We start from the raw sequence: 26,805 nt of genomic DNA on the forward strand, positions 1-26,805 counted from the left end.
TAATTGCTAGTATGTGGCATGTTTCTTGACCGCTGGTTCCTAAAAGGCAGAAGCTATCCAATACTTCTTCATCTTTATTGTTGATTTTTAAGTCTGATTGCTGGACCTAATGACAACAGTGCTTGTAACTAATGAATGCTGTAGCTTGATATTCTGTATAGTTAATCTTACTTTCTGTCACGTCATTTACATTTTCGGTTATCAGACCAGCCTGATCAGCATTGCATAGTCAACCCATGTTTCTCCCTCCATTTTTTGAAAATACATTCATTTTCTTCTAATCCAGCTTCCCTCACTGTATATTCAGCATGTACATTAAATAAATAAGGGGTGTATGCAACCTTGTTTTACTCCTTTGCTTATCTGCAACCAGTTTGTTTCACCAAGATCTGTCTGGCCTGTGGTTTCTTTACCTATGCATAACATGAGAACAATAAAATGTTCTGGACTTCCCATTTTTCTAAGCACTTTTCACAGTTTTATGTGATCGACACAATTGAAGGCCTTTCTATAGCCAATGAAGTATATACTGACTTTGTATTCTTTGGCTTTTTCAATTATCCAGCATGCGTCAGCAGTAATATCTTAAGTAACTCAACCTTTTCTAAAGCCAGCTTGAATATCTAGCACAGGGGTGTCAAACTCAATTTCATTGAGGGCCGCATCAGCATTGCGGTTGCCCTCAGGGGGCCGGGTGGGCGTGGCCTACTGGGTGGGCGTGGCTAGAGTGGGTGTGGCCTACTGGGTGGGCGTGGCCAGCTCTACATCATTCGCATCAAGGGTGCCTATGGGGGCCTGGGCAGGAGTGGGACAGATCTGAGGGTCTCCGGCAGAAGGAGGGTCTCTGGGCCAGGGCCAAGGCAGTGGGGGCTGTTCCCTCCCTGTTTCCAGGATGGCTTCGCGGGCCGCATGAAACCACTTCGCGGGCCGGATCCGGCCCCTGGGCCTTGTGTTTGACATGTCTGATCTAGCATATATTTCCATTGAGTAATCCTAGGCATTATTTTGCTAGCATGTGTAATTAAGGATATTTTATGATGGTTTGTACACTCTTGAAAGCCTCCTTTATTTGGCATTGGTGTATAGACAAACCTCTTCCAAACTACTGGTCACTATGCCAATCTCCAGATTTCCTGACATAGTTTGGTTAGAACCTTTACAAATTCTTCTGCTTTTTGCTATAATTTTGGTAGAAATTCCATCAATTTCCGTAGCCTTCCAAATTGGCAGTGACCAAATTGCTGATCTAACTTCAATCTTCTGGTACTAGAGATTTTTGTAAATAGGTAATATTTTCTAAGGAATCTCGAATGTTGACATCTTTACTGTACACAATTTCAGAATACTGCTTCCATCTGTTTGATTTTCTTTAAATCAACCACTAGCTTTTTCATTGCCATTTTTTAGCATGTCAATTTGTGTCTGGAAAACCTTCGAAGTACAAAGAAAGTTTGGAAGACTTTTCTTGTTTTGACATGCCTATTTCCATCTTTGATGTTTCTACAGATGTTTTAATACTGCTCATTTTTTAACAATTTTCTAAAAGATGATTCTTTTATGAAGCAAACAATGGTGATAAATCACTATTAATGCTAACTAAAGCCTAAATCTGATCTAATAACATACTTTTAAGTATGATGTTTGCTTATTTTGAATAATATTTGCATTATGCAAGTATATATAGAATTGTAACTTTATTGTTATAATGACATCATATTTTTGGTGTATCATATTTTTTTCACTTTTTATAGCACTTTTATACTTTTTGACAATGTATCACTATCATGTTTTGTATTTTGCTTTTTTTCTTGTTATTAATTAAAAAGCAATATAAATAATAAGTAAATAAATGGTTCATTAGAAATTGTTGAGAATATTTGTAGCTCAGGTTGTAGGTTTTGGCAGGGGTCTTTTATCCGGACTTGCTGTTTAGCTCCTGGACATTTTGTTACCAAACTAGGTAACATCTACAGCGGGGTTCAACATCTTCAGCAGGATTTTGTTACCTAGTTTGGTAATGAAACATCTGGAAACTAAATAGCAAGCTTGGAGAATAGACCCCTACCAAAATGGTTTATTGTTTGATACTGCAGCAGCGGTATTTAACTTACAACTGCATCGAGTCATGTGACCTTGCTTAGAGTTGAGGTCCCATCTTGTGGTGAAAATAGATTATTTGGTATAAACCTAGATTTATTTATGATAAATGCTGTTTGTGTGATCTGTTGGCTTGATTAAAAAAAAAGGAATCCACGAATTCTGTAAGAGGGATTATTTTTGCCTTGATTCATATTGAAGATTATTTGCAGAAGAGGACAGAGGGAGTAAATAAATAAATAAATAAATAAATAAATAAATAAATAAATAAATAAATACATACATACATACATACATACATACATACATACATACATACCTGTATCCTCTTTAAAGGAAATTCCTTTCTACCTTTTCCTCAGTCTCCTACCCTGTTTAACACCCTGAAAGGTGGTAAAGGATGGGCAAATAGGATTCTGCAAAGATTGGATGACTTATTTTAAAATACCTGTGCGTTGGACTCAGTTCCCATTGATTTAAACAAATATGTGATTATTTCCATACTGAAACATAAACCTGCTGGATTTATGCTTGGTTTTTAATTTCTCTTTTGCCTTAAGTCTTTCTTAGCTTTATCCAGAAGAGGGAAGCATCTTCACTGTATTTCTACAGTTTGGTAACTGCGAACACCTGCATGCACACAGCTGAGTACATAGTAACTAAAAAAATGGGACTGGAATTGTAGTGTAATTAGATATAACACTGGGTTTAAAAGTATAATTCCCACAAGGATCTGTAGTATCTTTAGGTACCATGTGACTGGATGTACCTTACTTCGTATTCATTCCAAAGAGCTGCATGGACCATTTTTTTTAAAGTTTCATTGTACTATTCAGATTCCAGTTCCTTTGATTGCCCACAACTTGTAACGGTACTGGTAGTCCTTGACTTATGACCATAATGGGACATGCCCATTACGTTGTAAGTCGAGAGAGTCGTGTGACCGATTTGAGTTTATAGCCTTTTTTTTTTGCAGAAGTCTTGAAACAAATCACCATGGTGAGTCTGTGGTTGTTAAACAAACCAATTGTTCACTGTGGTGCGTTTTTATTGAAAAGCAGTTTCTGGTTTTCAGCAAAAAGGTCGCAAATGGTGGTCATGTGACTGAAGGATGATGCAAATGGCTATAAACGCCGACTGGTTGCCAAGCACCCAAAATGTGGTTACATGGACTCAGTGGGGTTTAGCTGTTGAAACTTTGGAGGCAGGTCATAAGTACCCTTTGGGAGGGTACTTGTTGTAAATGGTTGCCGGTTGTAAGCTGGGGACTACTTATATGTGAGAATGACCATAAGAGACAGGAGCGAGAACAACAGATGGAACAAATGGCAAGTAAAAGAGGTCTCAGCCCACAGAAGAAGGGAGGGCATGAGAAACATTTCTGAAGAGACTTTCCTTAGTTTTCTGGAGAATAAAAGGAATCAAGGGGAAAAATATACTTTCGCTCTTGCAAGATTCTGTTAGCTTAACTTAGAATAATAACAGAGTTAGCATTCTTCTATGTGCTTGTTGTCTGGTCGATCTCAAGGGGCTAATAAAATCTTTCTTCACTCTCTTTCAGGACAAAGCTGGTTCTAACTACATGTCTGCACATGTTCAACACACACTTTTGTAGTGATAGAAATATCTAGAACAAATGTAATAGGAAGTTATATCTTTCGTGAAGTTGCCTAACTTAGAATTTTGTGATGAGATTTATTTATTTATTTTGTTACATTTCTATGCTGCGGAAGCACATTGGATTTCCCAGAATTTAGTAGAATTTACTAAAACATCTAAGGTAAAGTTAAAGTCATCCATCAAATTACATTGTTACAGTGTACAACTAGCCTAGCATAACACTAAGTTGTGCAAGAAATACTTCCATATTTTATTGTAGATTTTTTTTAATTTAAAAAAACATAAGCATCGGTCTGTACAAGAACAAACTTTGGACTTATTACAAGTATCCTTATTTATTTATTTTACATTAATACCTTACCTTCTCAAAGATGAAAGCAGCATATGTGTATGTGTATTTTCTTGTACCTTCATAATAACAACCCAGTGAGGTATGCTAGGCCAGGGGTCTGCAACCTTGACAACTTTAAGACTTGTGGACTTCAGCTCCCAGAATTCCTCAGCCAGCCCCTGTGCTAGGCTAAGCTGTTATGATGAGCAACATGTCAAGTTTCGAACCTCTGTCTTGCTGGCGTGACAGAAATTGCTTCTCAACTTGCCAGCAAGCTTGGGGGAGGGGGGAAGGGGAGACGTTTGGAATGTGGACTTCAAAAATTAAAAGAAGCAGAACGTGGGAATCAAGGACAATGGCAAGGTCCTGGCTAGACCTAGAGGTTCTTTCTCATAACAATAGTTTCTAACTTGATTGGGCAACGTGACCTGACCTGAAGGGAGGAGGAAAAGGTCAATGCTTTTACTATGGGGGTTTGGGAAGGTGCCTGCCAGAATTGATTTTACTTTAATATGTGTTGATACGATGTACTCAATAAAGTTTTGCATTAAGAGCCTGAAGAGACTCGAGGGTGTTTGCTTGGTTGGGCTCGTTAGTCGGAATCTTGACACAACATCTGCATTTTCCTTTCCCCATTCTAGCATCTAAGCCATTACATTGAATTGGCCGTGTATGTGTGTGTGCATGTGTGTGTGTGTGTTGAGTTTACAATCCTTACAAATATCCTGCTAATAACTCATTATTAATATATTCACATGAATCTATTGGGAATGGCTGAGAAGCAATGACTTATCTAGGCCAGCTTTTGTATTCATGAAGAAGTATTGTTAGCAAATGTAACATTCATCCATAGAGAAGTTGCTGAGGCCTGCAGGACCCACCCTGGGACCTGCACTGAGCTGTTCTTTAGAACAAGTTTCCCCTTTGGAGCTCCACGCTTTGATCAGCATTAGGCAGTCTGCTGCATTTTTAATTCTTCACAATGCTATGTTGGGGACATTGTGGGAAATTAAAATGGTGAGTCAGCAACTAGTCCTGTTAGGGACATTTGTCTTCATGGCTGCCAGAGTCAAGGGACCTTCAAACTTGGAATCAGCCTTTATTCAAAGCAGAAACATTATGATTTATAGTTTGCTTCCTTAAATACAACAAGTCAATGAACTTCTGATGTTCTTTATGGAATGCAAAGGTTCATAAACTCAGGGATTGCAATATTTCCAGAAGAAAATGGGAAGAATTATCCTCTGGAGTTTACCTCCCTCTCATTTTGGGAAGGCTGCTGAATGGATAAGAGAGTTGGGAATTTTTTCTATTACTTATGGAAGACAAACTGCTTGCAAATATATATTCTGATTTTGCAAGCAGTGTTTACTGTTAGTGAGACAATAATCTCCAAGTAAATTGCAACTGGAGAAGAAGAAAAGATTGTCCTAAAATATTATTCTGAGATCCTTGGCTATGTAGAAACAGGACGATGAAGGCCATGTGTTTTTTCCTGCTGTAGCTCTAGACTAGACTGCAATGAGATGTAACGAGAGATACTGTCCTATCCCCAGAGTTCAAATTAAAATGTACTTGCAGAATAGTTAGCTTCTATAGGTATGATATATGGCAAATGCCATTTCATTGTTTGCCTCAGGCAGCAAAATATCACTGGGAAGTCTTTTTGCTTGGAGTTATCTGAAAAACATAATTATTTTTCTTACGTGTGGTATTCCCTAACTTCTGCAAACTAATACATAGCTGAAATAATAAATTGGGCAATAATCATGGAACAAGAAAATGTAATAACTATCTACATATTGACTTATAAAGCATGTTTATAGAACATATTTTTATCAATCATATTAGTTATGGAACCTCTATGGTCAAAGGAAGAATATTTGTACTCATGTGATGCTGTGGATAAACAATAGAATAAATTGTTGACCATCTTGGTCTGCTTATGGATTCCCTCAGAGTATCTGACCAGCTGCTGTCAGAGCCAGAGTTTGGGTTTGAGGTGTGTGTATGTGTGTGTGTGTGTGTGTGTGTGTGTGTGTGTGTGTGAGAGAGAGAGAGAGAGAGAGAGAGAGAGAGAGAGAGAGAGAGAGAGAGAGAGAGAGAGAGAGATCCAATATGAGAATACTGTTGTTTCAAAAAGGACTGAGCCAGTGTGTGGCTTTCATTATGTTTTTCTGCTCAAACAATCCAGCTTCAACATACCTACCTTAAGTAATATATTACCTAAATACCAGGACAAGTTGCTGGTCAAATGGGAAGATAATGCTATTTCTTGAGTTCCTCATAGGCCTGAGATTATCCTAATGTGTCTGATCACCCCTTTAAAATGGTGCTATAGCAAAATCAATTATGAAGAGAAGGCTGTATTTGTTTTATTCTTGATGATGCTAGCATGCTGATGTGAGTAATCACAACAGAAATATTAGACAAAATGCAGCAACTGAATAGGATACTTGACTTACTGATTTATTTCTGAGCAGACATTATTGTAAAGAGTAAAATAAAGATCCTTGGTGGATCATCTAAAAGGTTTAGCATTCCTAGTCTATGGAATGAAAACAAATAGAGAAACTGATAGAGGAGACAGCTTCAATCTGTCAAATTAAATGCCGTGTGGAAAGGGACAGGAACGTGTTGGATTCCTGGTTCAAAACAACTACTTAGCCAGAAAATCCCAATGAACATTCAACTCATATTCACTTTTGCCAAACATTTTTTCAGGACATTAATGATCAGTTTCTGGACTGGTAGGTGAGAAGCCATGTGGAATATCTAATTCAAGTTAAATCAAAATGGTGCCTTGTAAGCCCTGACTTTTGCAGAACACTTTTGATATTTTATTGGACCAAGTCTATGTTCTTATTTAGTTCTTGCTTGTGTTTTGGGAACCTGGAACAGTCTAGCCAACCTACGAAACAATACAAAAACCCTTCAATAAAAATCAAATTCCCATGATATAAATATATTAAAAATGAAAATGCAAATTTAAAATATAGTTTATTTTAAAGGCAGTCTGATCCCGAGGGAAGGAGCATTTTTTTCTGCTGATATTCAAAGCAAGACGCTAACGGTATGTGCACAAGGAGAAAGCCCTGTAACTGGAGTGCTGGCACTTAAAAGACCCTACTTCTAGCTAACACATTGTGAGCCAGATGCCTCAGTGGCACTATTAGATTATCTCCTCCAGAGATGGGATGGTATAAGAAGAGGCAGTCTTTTAAATATTTTGGGGGATGCTGGGAATACTGTGGGACCCCAACTATCTTTTTTTTTAAAGGAAGATCTGTGACCAAACATAAGAACATCTGTGTCTGAGCAAAATGTAACCTTTGTGAATATATTCAATGATTATCTACTAAATGACTAATGGTCAGCTTAATGACCCATGCCAACTCATGCTAGAAAGATCCATTCATTTGCAGACAACACTAATGAAAGACGTTATGCCAGAATGAACAGAAAGGCATTCCATTCCACACTTACATTATTGTATCAAAGATTGGCATGGAATGACTAAACGTACCTGAGAAATGAGAAAACAAATTCAGTGACTGATAGCCAAACTGATTATTCTGATGGATGAAGTTGTGGCAGACTAGTATCCAAAATAATGTTCCTGAGAACAGAAAAAAAAAGTTTGTTTTAACATTTCCCTTCCAACCGGGAACTAAACTGTAATAATGTCCAAATCTGACTTAATTGGAAATTGTCAGAATCTGCCATATTGTTCTACCAAAAACTAAGAGAAAACGAAGGAGAAAGGGTTGCTAGGTCACTCTTCATTAGTTTTTCATTCAACTTTCTCTCCAAGAACATACCTAAGATCCCAATATCTTTCCATTAGCTTTCAGTTCAGTGAGTGGAGAGGTAGCTCACCATTAGCTCTTTGTACATTCATACCTCACGTAGGGATAAGCTACCTCACAGACTTTGCAAAGATGTTCGCAAAGGTGTTGAGACTTTGGAAAAAGTGCAGAGAAGAGCAAGTAAGCTTATTAAGGGCCTGGAGACAAAAATATACAAAGAACGGTTTCAATTGGGTATGGCCAGTCTAGAGAAAAGAAGGACTAGGAGTGACATGATAGCAGTATTCCAGTGTTTGAGAGGTTGCCAAAAAGAGGAAGGGGTCAACTTATTTTCCAAAGCACCAGAAGGCAAGACAAGAAACAATGGATACAAACTAATCAAGGAGAGAAGCAACCTGGAATTAAGGAGAAATTTTCTAACAGGACAATTAACCAGTTGAACAGCTTGCCTTCAGGGATTGTGGGTGTTTCATCACTGGAGGGTTTTGTTTTTTTAAAGTCTGGACAGCAAGCTATCTGAAATGGTATGGAGTCTCCTGCTTGAGTAGGGGTTAGAGTAGAAGACCTCCAAAGTCCCTTCCATCTCTATTCTGACTGAATTGATTGACTTCTAATTTTCTGCTAAGGTAATCCTTCTCAAGGAGGAACAAGTATGAAAGAGATTCCAGTTTGATTATTTATTTATTTATCGGTATAACTATGTAAATGAATAGTCACTAAATAAATAAATTGTTATAAGCTGTGTTTTGCTGGTGTGAAGTAATCATATCATACATAAGTGAAAGGTGGAAAAGAATGTGGAAATCTTATAAAGGTGAATGAGCCAGAGATATTTATAATATCTGAGCATTCGGATTCCATCCAAATTGAACAGACAGAGACGTGCTTCACAAGATACCAGTGTTGGCTTGCCCACCATGACTTTTTACTGCAGCCACCCAAAGTAAAAGATAGTGTTGTAATGCAAATTATGTTCACTCAAGCACTAGGGGAGACGGGACATTGCAGGAACGAGTGCACAAATGGATGAAAACTGATGACTGAGATAATTCTGCTCCATTTGTAATTCTAATTCTTTTCACCTCCTCCCACAATACCCTACATTAACTCAAAAACATAACCTCAGTAAAACAGAAGGACTATAGGATACTTTCAACCAGAGATAGTGGCTTTGATTAGGATCATGTTTATCCCATGAGAAAGCAATGTGTCGATCACTGATAGGCAGTTTTTGCTGGACCTGAGAGGCAAATAGAACAGAACTCTAAATTACACAACCCTTCAACAAATTGTTGCTGAAATATATTCTGTTGACTTCTGTGGGTTGGCTTGCCCACTGTAGGCAAAGGGGCCTTGATGACTCTCAGAGAGCTAATGACCAACCTTCAAAATGCTAACAACTAGATGACTGCAAGGAATATAAAACCTTCTATTTTCCAGCATTCAGTCAGAACTGAGGATGCTTCTTGGATGGGAAGCGAAACATCTTCAAGAAAAAAAAAACAACAAAGTCCAGTTGCCTTTTGAAAAAGCACCTTTGGAACAGCCATGACCTGGATGACTGAGAATCTTCATAGACAGCCAGAATTGAATATAGATATTTCTGGACATTGCAATCTTGGAGTTAAAGCTAGATCCAGAATTGCCTCCAGATAAATAGTGATAGAGAAACTAATTTCACTACTACTCTACCAAGGTCTGCTGTTGATTTAGTTGTCTTATCTAGACTTACAAAAAAGAAAAATCCACATATGCAATTATATCAGGCCAAGCAAACAACATCCTTTTAGGTGAAGGCCAAAAATAATAGATAGAAAGTCCCAGCTGAAGTTTCCATTCTGAAGGTCTAATGCCAGTGAAGAAAAGTATATTTTCTATTAGTGATTTCCTACCACAAGAAAGGAGTAAAGTTCCTTTGCTCATCTCCTTTGCCTTTGTAGTTTCCAAAATCTTGTAGAACCAGGGTATGTGGGCTGAAGCATGAAGGAGGCATATGCAAAAAAACCCAAACAAACCCCAACCCAGAAACACTCTTTTTCCACTGTACAAGTGAGATGTGATATTGCTTTTTACAAATCTCTCCATACTAAGCGATGAACATTTTCTCAAGTGCATGTTAAATGTGAGCAATCTATCAGAGAATACAGTGTGAAATGAATGTGGCACATGAAGTAATTTTGGCACAATGCCCTGCAGGTTTATAATATATACAATAATAGAAATCCTCATTGCACTCCTTGTGTATATATGGGCATGAACTTTAATATATTACTTTTGCAAACTTTGGGGTTCCCCATGAACATACATATTGGATGATAACAAGTAGAAAAGACATCACCTGAATTTCCCATAAAACTATCAGGGAGGACTGTAAATGCTAAATAATAAAAAAATGTTGTTTGTTGTTAGTTGCGAAGTCGTGTATGACCTATCGCGACCCTATGGACAACGTTCCTCCAGGCCTTCCTGTCCTCTACCATCTTCTGGAGTCCATTTAAGCTCACGCCTACTGCTTCAGTGACTCCCAGCCACCTCATTCTCTGTCGTCCCCTTCTTCTATTGCCCTCAATCTTTCCCAGCATTAGGCTCTTCTCCAGTGAGTCTTTCCTTCTCATTAGGTGGCCAAAGTATTTGAGTTTTAGCTTCAGGATCTGGCCTTCCAAAGAGCAGTCAGGGTTGATCTCCTCTAGGACTGACCAGTTTGATCGCCTTACAGTCCAAGGGACTCGCAGGAGTCTTCTCCAGCACCATAGTTCAAAGGCCTCCATTCTTTGGCGCTCAGCCTTTCTTATGGTCCAACTTTCATAGTTATACGTTGCAACTGGGAAGACGCACTTTTGTTGACAGGGTGATGTCTCTGCTTTTTAGTGTGCTGTCTAGATTTGCCATGCCTTTCCTCCCCAGGAGCAAGTGTCTTTTAATTTCTTGGCTACAGTCCCCGTCTGCGGTGATCTTGGAGCCCAGGAAAATAAAATCTGTCATTACCTCCATTTCTTCCCCATCTATTTGCTAGGAATTGAGAGGGCCGGATGCCATGATCTTGGTTTTCTTAATGTTAAGTTTCAACCCAACTTTTGCACTCTCCTTCTTCACCCGCAACAAGAGGCTCTTTAGTTCTTCTTCACTTTCTGGCATTAGAGTGGTATCATCTGCATATCTTAGGTTGTTGATATTTCTTCCGGCAATCTTAATTCCAACTTTTGACTCATCTAGCCCTGCCTTTCTCATGATGTGCTCTGCATATAAGTTAAATAGGCAGGGCGACAATATACAGCCTTGCCGGACTCCTTTCCCAATTTTGAACCAATCAGTGGTTCCGTGTCCAGTTCTCATTGTTGCTTCTTGGCCCACATATAGGTTTCTCAAGAGACAAATAAGATGGTCTGGTACTCCCATCTCTTTAAGAACTTGACACAGTTTGTTATGATCCACACAATCAAAGGCTTTAGCATAGTCAATGAAGCAGAAGTAGATGTTTTTCTGGAACTCTCTAGCTTTTTTCCATGATCCAGTGTATGTTGGCAATTTGATCTCTAGTTCCTCTGCCTCTTTGAAATGCTGCCTGTACTTCTGGTAGTTCTCGTTCCACATACTGCTGGAGTCTAGCTTGTAGGATTTTAAGCATAACTTTACTAGCGTGAGAAATGAGTGCAATGGTGCGATAGTTTGAACATTCTTTGGCACTGCCTTTCTTTGGAATTGGAATGTAAACTGATCTTTTCCAATCCTGTGGCCACTGTTGAGTTTTCCAAATTTGCTGGCAAATTGAGTGTAGCACTTTTACTTCATCGTCTTTTAAGATTTTGTATAGCTCAGCTGGAATACTGTCACCTCCACTACTTTGTTGTTGCTCAGCTTTTCTAAGGCCCACTTCACTTCACATTCTAGGATGTCTGGCTTGAGGTCAGTGACCACCTCATTGTGATTATCAGGGACATTAAGCTCATTCTTGTATAGTTCTTCTGTGTAATTTTGCCACCTCTTCTTAATCTCTTCTGCCTCTGTTAGGTCCCTGCCATTTTGGTCCTTTATCATGCCCATTTTTGCATTAAGCGCTCACTTCATCTCTCCAATTTTCTTGAAAAGATCTCTGGTCCTCCCTATTCTATTGTTTTCTCCTATTTCTTTGCACTGTTCATTTAAGAAGGCATTCTTATCTCTTCTAGCTATTCTCTGGAATTCTGCATTCAATTGGGCGTATCTTTCTTTTTCTCCCTTGCCTTTCGCTTCCATCCTTTCCTCAGCTATTTGCAAAGCTTCCTCAGACAGCCATTTTGCTTTCTTGCATTTTTTTTTCTTTGGGATGGTTTAGGACGCTACCTGTTCTACAATGTTGCGAACCTCTGTCCATAGTTCTTTAGGCACTCTGTCTATCAGATCTAATTCCTTAAATCTATTTGTCACCTCTACTGTATATTCCACAGGGATATGATTTAATTCATACCTGAGTGGCCTAGTGCTTTTCCCTACTTTCTTCAGTTTAAGCCTAAACTTTGCAATGAGAAGCTCATGGTCTGAGCCACAGTCAGCTCCTGGTCTTGTTTTTACTGACTGTATAGAGCTTCTTCATCTTTGGCTGCAGAGCATATAGTCAATCTGATTTCTGTGTTGACCGTCTGGTGATGTCCATGTGTAGAGCCATCTCTTGGGTTGTTGGAAAAGAGTGTTTGCTATGACCATCGTATTCTCTTGACAAAATTAGATCAGCCTGTGCCCTGCTTCATTTTGTACTCCAAGGCCAAACTTGCCTGTTATTCTGGTTATCTTTTGGCTTCCTACTTTAGCATTCCAATCCGCCATGATAATAAGGACAACATTTTTTGGTACTCCTATTGAAATGGTTTGGGATGCAAGTAAAACCTATATGAGAGGAGTGTTAATATATTTGAATAATAAATATAGATGTAGATTGGAATATAAGCGTAAAGAGTTAGAGGAGGAAATCAAGAGGAAAGAGAAGGCTCTAATTTTGAACCCATCTGATAAGAGGGCGAAGGAAGCAATTACCTTGTTAAGAGGTCAGTAATATGTTGATGGCATATCAAGTGGCATCTAACTTACGGTATGTTAAACACAATACTTTTTGTAATGCTAATAAGCCGGGTAGGTGGCTAGCTTATTTGTTAAGGAAAAAACAAAGGTCACGTAACATAGATAAGATAGAATACAAGGGAAAAGAGGTGTTTCAGCAGAATTATATTAAAAAGGCTTTTGTTGAATTTTATTCTAATTTCTATGCTGGGGATAGAATTCAAGGTTTAGATATAGATAGATATTTACAAGAAGTGAATATCCCTGTACTTACACAAGAGCAAAGGGAAGGGATGAATCGATTGATAAATGCTGAAGAAATTATTTTAGCAATTAAACAACTTAAAGTGGGTAAAGCACCAGGAACAGATGGTTTGACTGCCATTTATTATAAAAATTTACAGTTAGAAATGGTGGAACCTCTAAAAGAATTATTTAGAACAATTCAATCTGGAGGACAAGTGCCTCCATCGTGGAAAATAGCTTTTATATCATTGATTCCAAAGGAAGATCAAGATCTTACCCAAAACAAAAATTACAGACCAATATCGCTTTTAAATACTGATTATATTTGCTAAAATTTTAGTAAATAGATTAATGAAGGTTGTGCAGCAAATGATTCATAGTGACCAAACAGGATTTATAAGTGGTAGACAAATGAAAAACAATGTGAGACATATTGTAGATTTATTGGAATTTTTGGAGAGAAATAACCAGGTCTCTGCAGCGCTGATTTTTTTGGATGCTGAAAAGGCCTTTGATCAATTGAATTGGCAATTTTTATTTAAAGTATTAGAGAAGATGGAGTTTGGGAATGAGTTTTTACAACCTATTAGAGCAATATATCAGAAGCAAAAAGCTCAAATAATAGTTAATGGTAGTTTGACAGAACCATGTAATATTGAAAAGGGTACAAGACAGGGGTGCCCGTTGTCACCTTTGTTGTTTGTTTTAACACTGGAAATATTATTGATTAAGATACGTGATTCAAATAAAATTAAGGGAATTAACATAAGAGATCAAGATTATAGATTGAGAGTGTTTGCGGATGACTTGGTTATTACATTAAGTCAACCGACTCAGTCGGTTGTAGACCTGATGGAGATAATATTGTTATATGGAAAAGTTTCTGGATTTAAGATAAATATGCAAAAAACTAAAATATTGCCTAAAAATATGACAACAGAACAAAAGGTAATCCTAGAAAAATTAACAGGATTTGAAATAGTTAAAAAAATTAAATATTTGGGGGTATATCTTTCAGTTTCAAATGCGAAATTATATAAAAATAATTATGAATTGTTATGGTTAAAAATACAAAAAGAGTTAGATAGTTGGAAAAAATTACAATTGTCTTTATTGGGAAGAATTGCAGCAGTGAAAATGAATGTTTTACCAAAATTTTTATTTTTGTTTCAAATGATACCTATACTCAAAAAAAATTCAAATTTGGAAGAATGGCAGAAAGGTATTAATAAATTTGTTTGGGCAGGGAAAAGACCAAGAATAAAATTTAAGATAATGCAAGATATACGTGAAAGAGGTGGTCTTAAAATGCCCAATTTTAAACTATATTATGAGGCTGCGGCTTTATCATCAATTAGTGATTGGTTTAATCTAACACAAGGGAGATTATTGAATATTGAGGGATCTGATTTATTATTTGGCTGGCATGCATATTTATTATATGATAAGAAGGTGGATAATATCTTTAAGACACATATATTAAGGTATGCCCTGTTGCGAGTCTGGAAAAAATATCGATATAAGCTAAATTATAAAATATCAATTTGGGCAATACCTAAACATGCAATAAAAAATATAAGTGTGGGATTTAAACATGATGTGACTACATATAAAGAAATTGTTAGAATGGAAATGAATGTATGGCAATTAAAGCCATTTAATATTTTAAAAGAAGAAAGAATAGTGTGGACTTGGTTTCAGTATGGGCAGTTACAAGCTAGATGGAAGGAAAATCAGAAAGTTGGTATTTCAATAACTGATGCAAATTTGGTTAAACAAATAAGAGATCAAAGTCCAGCGCATATAAGGAGGATATATAATGCACTGATAGAAATAGATTCAGAAACGGAACTTGTTAAAGATTGCATGATAAAATGGGCCCAGAATTTTCAGGAGCCCATAACAATGGATATCTGGGAAAAGATATGGGTCAGAAATGTGAAATTTACACAGGCACAAAATTTAAGAGAGAATTTTTATAAAATGTTTTATAGATGGCATTTAGATCCTAAAAAATTAGCATGTATGTATCTGAATTATCAGCCTAAATGTTGGAGGTGTGGTTGTGATGATGCAACCTATTATCATATATGGTGGACTTGTAAAAAAGTTAAAGCTTTTTGGATTAAAATTTGGTGGAATATGCAGAAGATATTTAAGAAAAAGATAAGGTTTTCTCCACAGTTATTTCTGTTGGGTATTATTACAGATTGTACTGTTATAGATACTAAATTGATGTTAAATTTAATTACGGCAGCAAGACTCTTGTTTGCGCATTATTGGAAGAAGGAGGAACTGCCTACTATAGAAGAGTGGACTTTAAAAGTTTCAAACCTGGCGGAAATGGCAAAGATTTCAGCATATTTGAAAGAACAATCGCAACAGAGATATATTTTGGAATGGAGAAGATGGATTGATTATATTCAGAATAAATATGGGACTAGAAAGTTTCATTTAGTATATGAATAGGTATTAGTATTATATGATGTATTATTAATTAGTTATTATTATTTAGTTATTTAGTTATGTTAAGAGGAGTTAAAGTGCGATAGAATTTAAAGTGTCTTTTTTAGTTGGTTAGCATATTTTAGCTTAAGTTGGTTAAAGTTTACACCCTGTATTCAGCTCTGGGATGTCGGGGGGGGAGGGGGACGGAGGGGAAGTGGGGGGGAGGGGGAGGGAGGGAGTTTATGTTTGTTAAAATGTATTTTAAAACTTTTCAATAAAAAAAGGACATCATTTTTTGGTGTTAGTTCTATAAGGTGCTGTAGGGCTTCATAGAACTGGTCAATTTCATCCTCTTCAGCACTGGTGGTTGGGGCATAGACCTGGACTACTGTGATATTGAATGGTTTGCCTTGGATTCAAACTGAGATCATTCTGTCATTTTGAGGATTGTATCCCAGTATTGCTTTTCCTACTCTTTTATTGACTATGAAGGCTACTCCATTTCTTCTGAGGGATTCTTGCCCGCAGTAGTATACCTGATGGTCATCTGAATTAAATTCACCCGTTCCTGTCCATTTTAGTTCGCTGATACCTAAGATGTCAATGTTCAGTCTTGTCATCTCTTGTTTGACCACGTCCAACTTTCCTTGATTCATGGATCTTACATTCTAGGTTCCTATGGAGAAAAATCTTTACAGCATCGGACTTTCCTTTCACCACCAGACACATCCACAGCTGAGCGACCTTTAGGCTTTGGCCCAGTCACTTCATTCTTTCTGGCGCTACTAGTACTAGCCTTCTGCTCTTCCCCAGTAGCATATTGGACGCCTTCCAACCTGAGAGGCTCATCTTCCAGCGTCATATCGTTTTGCCTTTTGGTACTGTCCATAGGGTTTTCATGGCAAAGATACTGGAGTGGGTTGCCATTTCCTTCTCCAGTGGATCACGTTTTGTCAGAACTGTCTGCTATGACCTTTCCATCTTGGGTGGCCCTGCACGGCATAGCTCATAGCTTCATTGAATTACGCAAGCCCCTTCGCCACGACAAGGCAGTAATCCATGAAGGGGAATAAAAAAATACCTGATGTTAATATAGTTATTGTAGTGATTATAATACAACACCAAGAAGGATGCAAAGGAAGGAAGGCTATAATCTCAATTCCCTGTGATGTAACTCATTTAAGATTTATCGACACTTTCATCCAAGCAAAGATACATAGAATTAACCCATCAAGAGTATATTTTATGAGTTATAAAAAGAGAGAAATGTATGAAGTATCTAATAGTGCCCCCAAACAAAAGCTAATGTACAGTATGTGCTATTCCATGGTGAGCACACTCTTCTGCATTGACTGGACACTGACCTGGGAGAACATATGCAACTACAGCCTACCCAATACTGATTTTTTTTTAGCTGACCTTGGTTTCATCATGAGTGGAACAGCATCAAGCAATCAGTTATTCATGTTGACTTTTGACTCTTGCTCTGTTGAGGTAGGATTCTGATAGCTTTTTGATGCTAGAGAACATTGATTCCATTTATTTTGATTGAAAACCTGGATGATGATGAGAGGGAGAAAGGGCCTCCTCAGGGTGCCTCCGATCAAAGAATGCCGATTGGTGGCCCCCAGGGGGAGAGCGTTCTCTGTGGGCGCGCCAGACCTATGGAACCGCTTACCGGTCGAGCTCCGGATGGCCCCCGACCTTCGCTCCTTCCGGCGTGATCTCAAAACCTTCTTTTTTGAACAAGCTGGCCTGGTCTGACGGGATGGGGTTGGGTTTTTTTTATAATTAGTTTAAATTTTTAATATGTATTAACTACTACGGGCATTGTTGTTTAATCACTTTTTAATTTTTGTATCTTGTTTTTTATTATGTATTGCCCTGTTCACCGCCCTGAGTCCTTCGGGAGAAGGGCGGTATACAAATTAAATTATTATTATTATTATTATTATTATTATTATTATTATTATTATTATTATTATTATTATTATTATTATTATTATTATTATTATTATTATTATTATTATTATAATAAAACAGCATTTGGCCTTGCAAGGAATAACTGAGAGACAAAACTAGTTGAACTCAATCAGATTGGTAACAAAGAGTTTTATGTGATCTTGTTGGAAGTCTTGGCCAGCAAAAAGTTTGCAATCATAAATAACTTCTTTTCCCTATTTTTTCCTTTTCCTTTCTGTTACTCAGACGCTATTATGTTGAATGTGTGGCTCATTTTATTATTGCAAATGCTGTGGCAGTAATCTTTTACTGCTTCCAGTATAGCCCTACAGCATTAAGTTAGTATAAAATTACATATAGTTTAATATATCTGTACAACACCTTTAAACAAGCTTCTCTAGGCAGGAAGGTTATCCGTCTTATAAATCTATTATTCCATTGTACATCTTGATAGCCTAGCATTGCTCCTAGCCATGTTTAAGCATTAAATAGTGCATTATTATTTCACATAAATCAACCAGAGATGTGTGAATTCATAAATTTTGCATTTGCACAGACAGTATTTTAAACGTTTTACAGCTTCGTGGGAACTTGGAGTGGGAGCCTATATACAAATCAGTGCTGTAGAAATTTAAATAAAATTTAATGTCACTATTATTTCTTTTCAAAGTCATTGCTTACATCATTTCAAACTGTTTTAACTGTGACTAAAATGATAATTAAAACCCAAAACATCGGTGAGGATTTGTGCATTGGCACGGGAAATCAAATTTTTGTGAGGAGGAGTCATAAGATCTAATTTCTTTTTAGCTGATGACTACAGCTGATTGCTGATAGCCTAGCTATTTAAAATATCAATGTTGTGTTGTTCTCAATCCTGTAATAGATTTTTATAAGCACAACAGCAGCAGCTACCTGTCAATAGGGGAGAAAGCAGGCTGAGCTCAGTATGAACAGGCCATCCATTTATTCATGGAAGAGAAAATGGATTTGCAGTTAGAGAACTGTAGTTAAACAAATGTGCCCTATATATGCTTCAATTTACTATTACTTTTTGTATTTCTGGGCTCAGCTTTGGATCTCCAACTGGATTTCTGACCTGAAGATGTAGTTTATAAACTAAGTTTAGTTCAAATTAAGCCCTGTCGATATACAAATTAAATACCTTTTAGTATAGTACTACCCTGTTCACCTAAAATAGGATTAAGTGGCAAGAACAGCATGGTTTATAGTCCACTCCTGTAATGAGAAGGCCAAAGCCATCAGTGAATGAATTTAGATCCAAACTAAGTTATTTAATCCCCCTTTTTCCACTTCTTCTGCTAATATTTCTCTTTCATGCTCCCAAGATAGCTGGCTTCCACGGAAAAGGCAACAATCCAAAGATCTGACCTAAGAAAACTTTAAATTGGTTCTTAAAAGTAGCCTGCTTATGTATGAAATTAGTTCTTTCCTTCTGGCTACTTTGGAAGAGTTTGATGATGTAAATGGAAATAAAAAATATCTGGAAGACACCAAGTTTCCAAAGTGTACATATTACATTTACCTCACAATGGCTGGTTTTAATGGTTCCACATGGCTGCTGTGATCATATTTTGAGTCACACTTACATAGTGGCTCTCTATGAGGACTTGGCCACTTCTTGAAGCCACAGCTAATGGCAATGAGATAGAACTGGAGTGATCTGGAATCCGTGTGGAATCCTGCTGCAAACACCACAAGCAATTGCATGTTGACAACTGATCATAGAGAGAAATCTAAAATGGCTACCATCTTTGATTATATCATCTGCTCCAAAAGTCACTAACTCTGATGAATGTGTGGTAAAATATGCAATGCAGATTCTTCTCAACAGTGGTATAAAATAGTATTTTAACTAGGGAAGTTAGCCCTCTTCATTTCATCATGTTTTATATGAAGGCAATTCTCTCTCTCTCTCTCTTTCTCTCTCTCTCTTTCTCTCTGTGAAATAAAGCATTGTGTTTCAGTTCATATAGATTCCTGCATCTGAATTGTTAATGCAACATGAATTTTTGTTAGCCAGGATGCATAAAAATGCCCGTGGACAATGGGCACCTGACCATAGGATATAATATGGACATTATTTACCTCAATGAAAACTTGAATTTTTTTTCTGGAAATATTTTTCTTCTGAAATTGTGCTTTGAAATTTGAAGCAAAAGCAAAATATCTGATGTAGAACACCCTTCCCCAGTATGGTTATAATGGCTGGGAATTCTAGCAGCTGATGTCCAAGACATCTAGAGCGCATATATTTTGGAAAAAAACTATTCCAGAATAATCATAATAAAATTTTCTAGGAATTCTTAAGCTACAGGTGAAAGAAAACAATAAGCAGCTGGTTTGCTTTCATGTGTTATGCAGAAAAGAAGATACTGGTAGACCTCAACTTACAACAGTTCAATGACCGTTCAAAGTTAAAACGGCACTGAAAAATGTGACTTAAGGTCATTTTTCAGAGTTACGACCTTTGCAGCATCCCCATGATCGTGTGATCAAAATTCAGATGCTTGGCAACTGGTTCATATTGATGACCAGTGTCCCAGGGTCATGTGATCATCTTTTGCAACCTTCTGGCAAGCAAAGTCAATGGGGAAGGCAGATTCACTTAACAACTAGGTTACTAACTTATCAACTGCTGTGATTCACGTACTAACTGTGGCAAGAAGGGTCATAAAATGGAGCAAAAGTCACTTAACAAATGTCTCATTTAACAACATAAATGTTGGGCTCAATTGTGGTCGTAGGTCAAGGACTACCTGTATTATCTAATTAGCTAAAAAGTATGGAGTACTTTCAGTTGTCCCAATTTCTTCTTTTTCTATCAGCTGAACCCACGGAAGCAGGTAAGAGTCAGGGAAATTGAAATTATGATGTTCAGTTGTGTCATAACGTCTGAGGCAAAGAAAGCAAGGAGGAGAGGGAAAGTTCCTCAGAAGCTGTGAGTCCACTATTTGCTAGCTTAGTATATTGGAAAGATGATGAGATCTTGATAACTTGGTGTTTGGGGCACCAATGATCATTTAGCAGCAAATGAACACAATATGGCATCAAGCAATGAAGTTACAAAACCCTGTATGAGAATCTTATTGCATGTAGGACACACACACCCCACTCCCGAATGCAGACATATAAAGCATGCATGCTTATTCTTCACATATTATGAGTTTGCTGCCTATGTGCCACAACTGAATCTTCTCAATGCTGCGGAACAATCTTACTAAGTGTTGCTTTTGTGATTCCTTCTACCTTAATTACTAACCTTCATTGAATTGCTGTTATTTAGTCCTGTCATTTTCCACATACTTTGTGCATCAAGTATCTAAGTAATTCATCACTAGGGTACCCCTTAATCCCCATCTCCTGTTCTATCGAGCAGACTTTTTCCCCCCCTAGATAATCTCATGATTACTATGCTAGGACAACAAACAAGTCCAAGAGCAAGATTAATGGTATTCAGAGACCATTGTCTAAAGATTAATCTTTTTAAAATGATGATATAAGGGCTAAGACATATGAGGCTTTCAGCAGCCTAAAGCTAAAAAGAATAATAAGAAACATTAGCATTATACAAGGGGAGGCTAAGGATTACAAACAGAAGCATCTCTAGTTACCATCAATAAAAACTAATGGCTGTTTTGATTTGGTCCCCCCCCCCATTATTTTGGCTACTGATAAACACAGAAAATCATTGGAAACTTCATTTCCAAAGGCACAATTGTCTACCTTCTGTGTGTGCTGGACTATAAAACATTCATTTATTTAGGCTCCATATTCTCCTTGCAACAGCGAGAGCCAGTTTGGACTAGTGGTTAAGGCACCAGGCTACAAATCAGGAGACTGTGAGTTCTAGACCTGCATTAGGCAAGAAAGCTGGATGGGTGACTTTTGGCCAGTCATTCTCTCTCAGTCCATGATGTCAGGCTCAATCTGTCAATTCTTGTCCCAACCAATGGATCAACACTCAATTGAGCTGAAAAAAGTAGACCTGCTCTTGTGGGAAAATGCTAGGGAAAAATGTCTATGCAATGCTATGGCCATTGTCCCAGTTTCTTTTGCAAAGCTTTTGCACAGTTGCTTTGATTGAAGGTATTAGGATACAACCATGCACTATAGAAATTAAATTTTCCCTGTTAGGCCAGAAGGCATTCTCTTCACTTCAGTTCTTGTATATAAAAAAACTTACTGTATAAACACACATACACCCCCCCCATGTGTTCTGTACATTTAATAAGATGTATATTTATGCCACATAAGTGGTCAGGACTGTCTTTACAATAAATTTGTTTTTTTCTTGAAGGATGAATATCACTCCTCAGTGGCACAGAAAAGGTATGAATAAACAACTTACGTACATGGGCTTCACTTCTAGTTAACTCTGTTTATACATCATCCGGAGTAAAGAACAGTATTGTTTAGAAGGTAAACATAATCATTCTGAGAAGTTGTTTAGTGAAAAAACTGATCTGGCATGACAGAAGATAGAAATGAAAATAGATCAGGGATACATATAGATCGTGTGTGTTCTTTTTTTGGTAAGTTTTCCCCATGTACATATTTTTGTACAGGGTTTTTTTTTGGGGTCAGATAATATATTGTCACATTCTTACAACTATTACAACAAAACTGTATTTGAAACAGGAATTCATTTGGGACATGTGAATTGGACTCGGGTATTGATTTGGAAAGTATGAATTTGAGCCTATCAAAATGTAAAACAAATGGCAAATTCATGAAATTTATCAAAATGTGAACATAATGAAATTCTTCTCCCATCACTATCTACTGTTTGCTTAGTCCTCCAAATTAGAGTGAAGATGTTGAAATAATATTTTAAAAGAGAATGGGGTTATTAATAAATGGCCGTAAGAACAGAATAATAAATAATTAATAAATAATAATGGCCAAATAACAATGGGCAATATTAATAAAATGGCCGTAAGAACAGAATGAGCGCTAATTTGCTGTTATTTGATTTCCCCAACATCCAATTAATGAATATTGATACAAGCTTTAAAAAGGTTAAATCTAGTAACCAGCCAAACCAGCTGATCATTTGCTAGAGACATTTTATGGAGTATCCTCTTTCCCCTTCTTCAAATACTTGTTGAATCAACTGAAAAGAACATTTGTCAGAGAAAAGTGTTAAGCACTTCTTTAAGAAAGTGTTGCTAAATAATTAAAATGACTGTGATAAAGTTGTCTTAGTTTAAAACAGACCACTTTTATCAGAGTGTTTAATGAATTGTGCTTTTATAGGGTGAAATAAATCCAAATGCTTATCCTAGAAATACTGCCCTCAGTGGGATGTTTTTATAGGATACAATAAGGTGGGAAGGAAGGAAGCAGAACTACAGGCATATTTCATTCTGCTCTACTTGTACCTCTGAAAACAGGATGGACTTTATGTGAGAAATTTGAAAAATCATTTAAAGTAGGGCTGTTGGTGGCTGCGATACGGGTTTCTTTCCACTTCTTTTTTGTGGAAGGGGTCTGTCTAGAAAAAGATTCATGTATCAGCTTATGGTGGGGCACAGAATTTTGAAAGAACAGCATTTTTATTTATTTTATTTATTTTTATTTTTATTCCATTTATATCCCGCCCTTCTCCGAAGACTCAGGGCGGCTTACAAGCTTAGCAGTAGCCTTCATTCTATGTATATGCCTGCTTATTAGGGCTTTCACACACACACCAAGCGGCATTATTACAAAGTCAGCTTAATTGCCCCCAACAATCTGGGTCCTCATTTTACCTACCTCGGAAGGATGGAAGGCTGAGTCAACCTTGAGCCTGGTGGGATGCGAACCTGCACTAATTGCAGGTAGCTGGTGTTACTTAAGGAGGCATTAGCCCACTGCTCCACCAAGGCTCCACCAAGCATCCATTTTATGAGTAGGCAAACGCCAATAATAGCTATTTTGAGAAAGCTGACTAAGTTCTCAATATTCTGTAGAGCCTATACTCAAACTTTCTAAGCTACTGAGCTTTGTCTGTTGGGGTACCTGCCCTCTGGAAGAGATCCATGTAGTTCTCATCCTGAAGATGTTCTGGAAATTTTTAGACACTTGGCTGATCTCACAGGCCTTGGTATAAGGGTGCTGATAAAGCCTTAGGCAGTTTGCTATAGTATATGGCATGTAATAGGGCAGACAAATCAGCCTTCAGTCATTGGTATGCAAAAGAGGCCCAGAAGGGATCCTCTCTAAAACCTACAACAGGATTTATCTGATAGTTATACAGAGTGTGCTTTAGTCTGGCAAGATTGCTGTCTAGAGGCAAATAAAGAGTAATAAAGAAACCATTTTGAGTGGCCCATAGTATCATTCTTGGTTCCTGTTCCTAACAGATCCACAGGTTTTCCTTTTTCTTTTCTTTTCTTTTTTTTGATAGTAAGCCTGCCAGAGTCATTGTGGAGTTAGGCAGCCTCTAAATCTAAATAATAATGATAACATAATGATAAAAGTAATTTGAAAATTTGAGCACATCTCAGGGGCGTTTTCATAAAATGGCTACATAAGTAATGTGATCATATGCAAAATATCTACCCTCCAGAAAGAAAACAAAGCAATGGGTTGAAGAATGCATCTGGAATCTATATTAAGCCCAAGGCATGGGCATCCATAGGGGGTGGGAAACAAATGAAAAAAACATGTGTGGAGTATCACACTTCAAACTTCGCCCTTTTGTATTTTGGTTGTGATATTGCATGCAAAGACATAAGCTTAAATGTCATTTTTTAAAAATCTTTGTTGTTGACTCCTATGAGCAGAAATACTGTTGGAAATACATGTTATGCTTGGGCTGGTACTTTCCCTTGTTACACAATAGTTTCCCATTTATTAAGTAATAATCATTGATACAAGAGGCATGGGCAAAGGATATGTTGGTGATGTATTGCACCCCTGGAAATTTAATTCTCACTACAATATAGAAAAATTATCTCCCCCCTTCCCCTTGTTGACTTTATGTTGTGTTTCGTGATTTAGTGGTTGAGCAATCAGGGTATATTTTGGCCCTATTTAGTTGTTCAATACTCATGGACTACCAGAAGATCACAATTAGCCCAGTCTGCTATCTAGCTACAGTATCAGGCATGTGCCAGCCATATCTACAACCACTTGCAACCAACATAAGCCCTTTGCGAATAGAATCCTTAAAAGAGACAGAAATTGTGCATCAAATCTTGGCAATGTGGGAAGAGTAGTGTATAGGTTTGTACTTACAATCAGAAGGAGAAGTCATATATTAAAAGATACTATAGACTCTGCATGTTTTTTTCTTATTTCTCTTCATATTTTATTCTGAATTTTCAGTAGTGGTAAATGTATTAAATATGAGGGGAAATTGTTTTTAACATCTATTTTAAAAATTAATTTAAACTTACATAGCCATAGTATTTTAGCCCTAAGATGCCCCAGGGTTTTTTTTACTGGTCCATTAATACTCACCCCGAGTGGTTTGAACACACCTCGGGTAAGATTTAATGAAGCACTATAAAATATATGCTATAGTGCCTTATTGTAATGCAGGTAACTATTCTTACTAAATTAAACCTATTTCATCCATCTGTTTTAGAAATTTTTCCAATAGCAAACTCATCCTCTGAGTGCAGATCAGTAACCACAATGATGTATCCCTCTTCATTAGATAGCAGATACCAGCAAAGTTTCACAAAAAAGATTTCCCTGAAAAATAAACATGGAGTTGGAGATCAAAGAGTATAGGCTTGGAATATGACTGGGGTGAAAAACAGAAGCCCACATGAAATGTTGGAATAGTGTATCTGATATAGAATCTTGGCATCCTGAGCAGAAGAATTCTATATTTGTTTATAGTTTACTATGTTTATACAAAATATAAACTGTAGTATATAGTTACAGATTTCATTTCATTGAAAATTACTGCTCCAGAGCAACCTGAAGGAAGCAGATATTCTAGACCCATTTCAGTTGGGTTTCAGGCCAGAAATCAGTATGGAGATAGCACTGATCATTCCTATCAATGATCTGTGGCAAACTCCTTGATAACTCAATAGCTTTTGATGCAGTCATCTATGGATCCTATTGAGCCCGCTTTGGAGATTGGGAGGAGAAGGCACTGTTTTGCAGTGGTTCTTGTCTTTCTGTGGTTGGTTTCACTTGCTGTTGACAGGGGATAAGAGGTCACCATCACAATCATTTATTTGAGAGCTCTCAGGACTCAACTCTCCCCTTTTTATTTAATCTATATAAATCACTGGGCAAGATCATCTGTCAGTTTGGAATCAGGTATCTTCAATACTCAACTGATGATACTCAACTGAGGATACTCTAGGCCAGGGGTAGGCAACCTTGGCTCTTTTATAACTCGTGGACTTCAATTCCCAAAATTCCTGAACCAGCTATGTTGGCTCAGGAATTCTGGGAGTTGAAGTCCACAAGTCATAAAAGAGCCAAGTTTGCCTACCCCTGCTCTAGGCTGATCAAGTGATGCTGTCAATATCCTGACCCAGTGACTGGAAGCTATGCAGCTCTGGATGGTAAGGAAAGTTTCAGGCTCAGTCCTGACAAGATGGATAGGTTTAATTTGTCTCCTCTGGTTCCATGGACCCTTCATCTAGCTTTTAATGTTGTTGTACCTAACCATGTGAAACTAGTTGCTAACCTCTTGGACTCACCACTCCTATTCAAAGAACAAGCAGCATTTCTGAGCAAGAGCCCTTTGTGGAGGTATACCTTTTGTACCACTTACACTCTTACATGGACTCAGAGGTCTTCAGAAAGTCACTTATGCCTTGGTCACCTCTTGACTGGATTATTGTAATATGCTCTACATGGGGCTGCCCTTGAGGACCACTTGGAAGCTATGTCTGGTTCAGAATGCAGTAGCACAAGCAGTGATGGTTGTGTCATGTACATAAATGTGTCTCTGTTGCTTTGTAAGCAATGTTGGTTTTCCATTGGCTTCTGAGTGCAATTCATGCTGCTGGTTATCATCTATAAGGCCCTGCATGACAGAGTTGCTGGTTACTTGAAGGTCAGTCTCTTGCCATAATTTTCTGCCCATCTGATCAGGTCAGCTAGAGCAGGGGTCTCCAACCTGTGGGCCATGGCCACTGGGTAATGGTCTGTGGCCTGCTGGCCACTGGGCTGCAGGACAGGCTGGCCAATGCGCACATGTGTACATGCACACCCTCCCTCGCACTTGCACTGTGGCCATGGGGTGTGAAAATGGGACACCATGCTATGGAGTGCAAAAAT

The sequence above is a fragment of the Vipera berus genome, assembly GCF_964194415.1.
Source record: "Vipera berus genome assembly, chromosome: 3".
In the NCBI taxonomy this organism is placed as follows: domain Eukaryota; kingdom Metazoa; phylum Chordata; class Lepidosauria; order Squamata; family Viperidae; genus Vipera; species Vipera berus.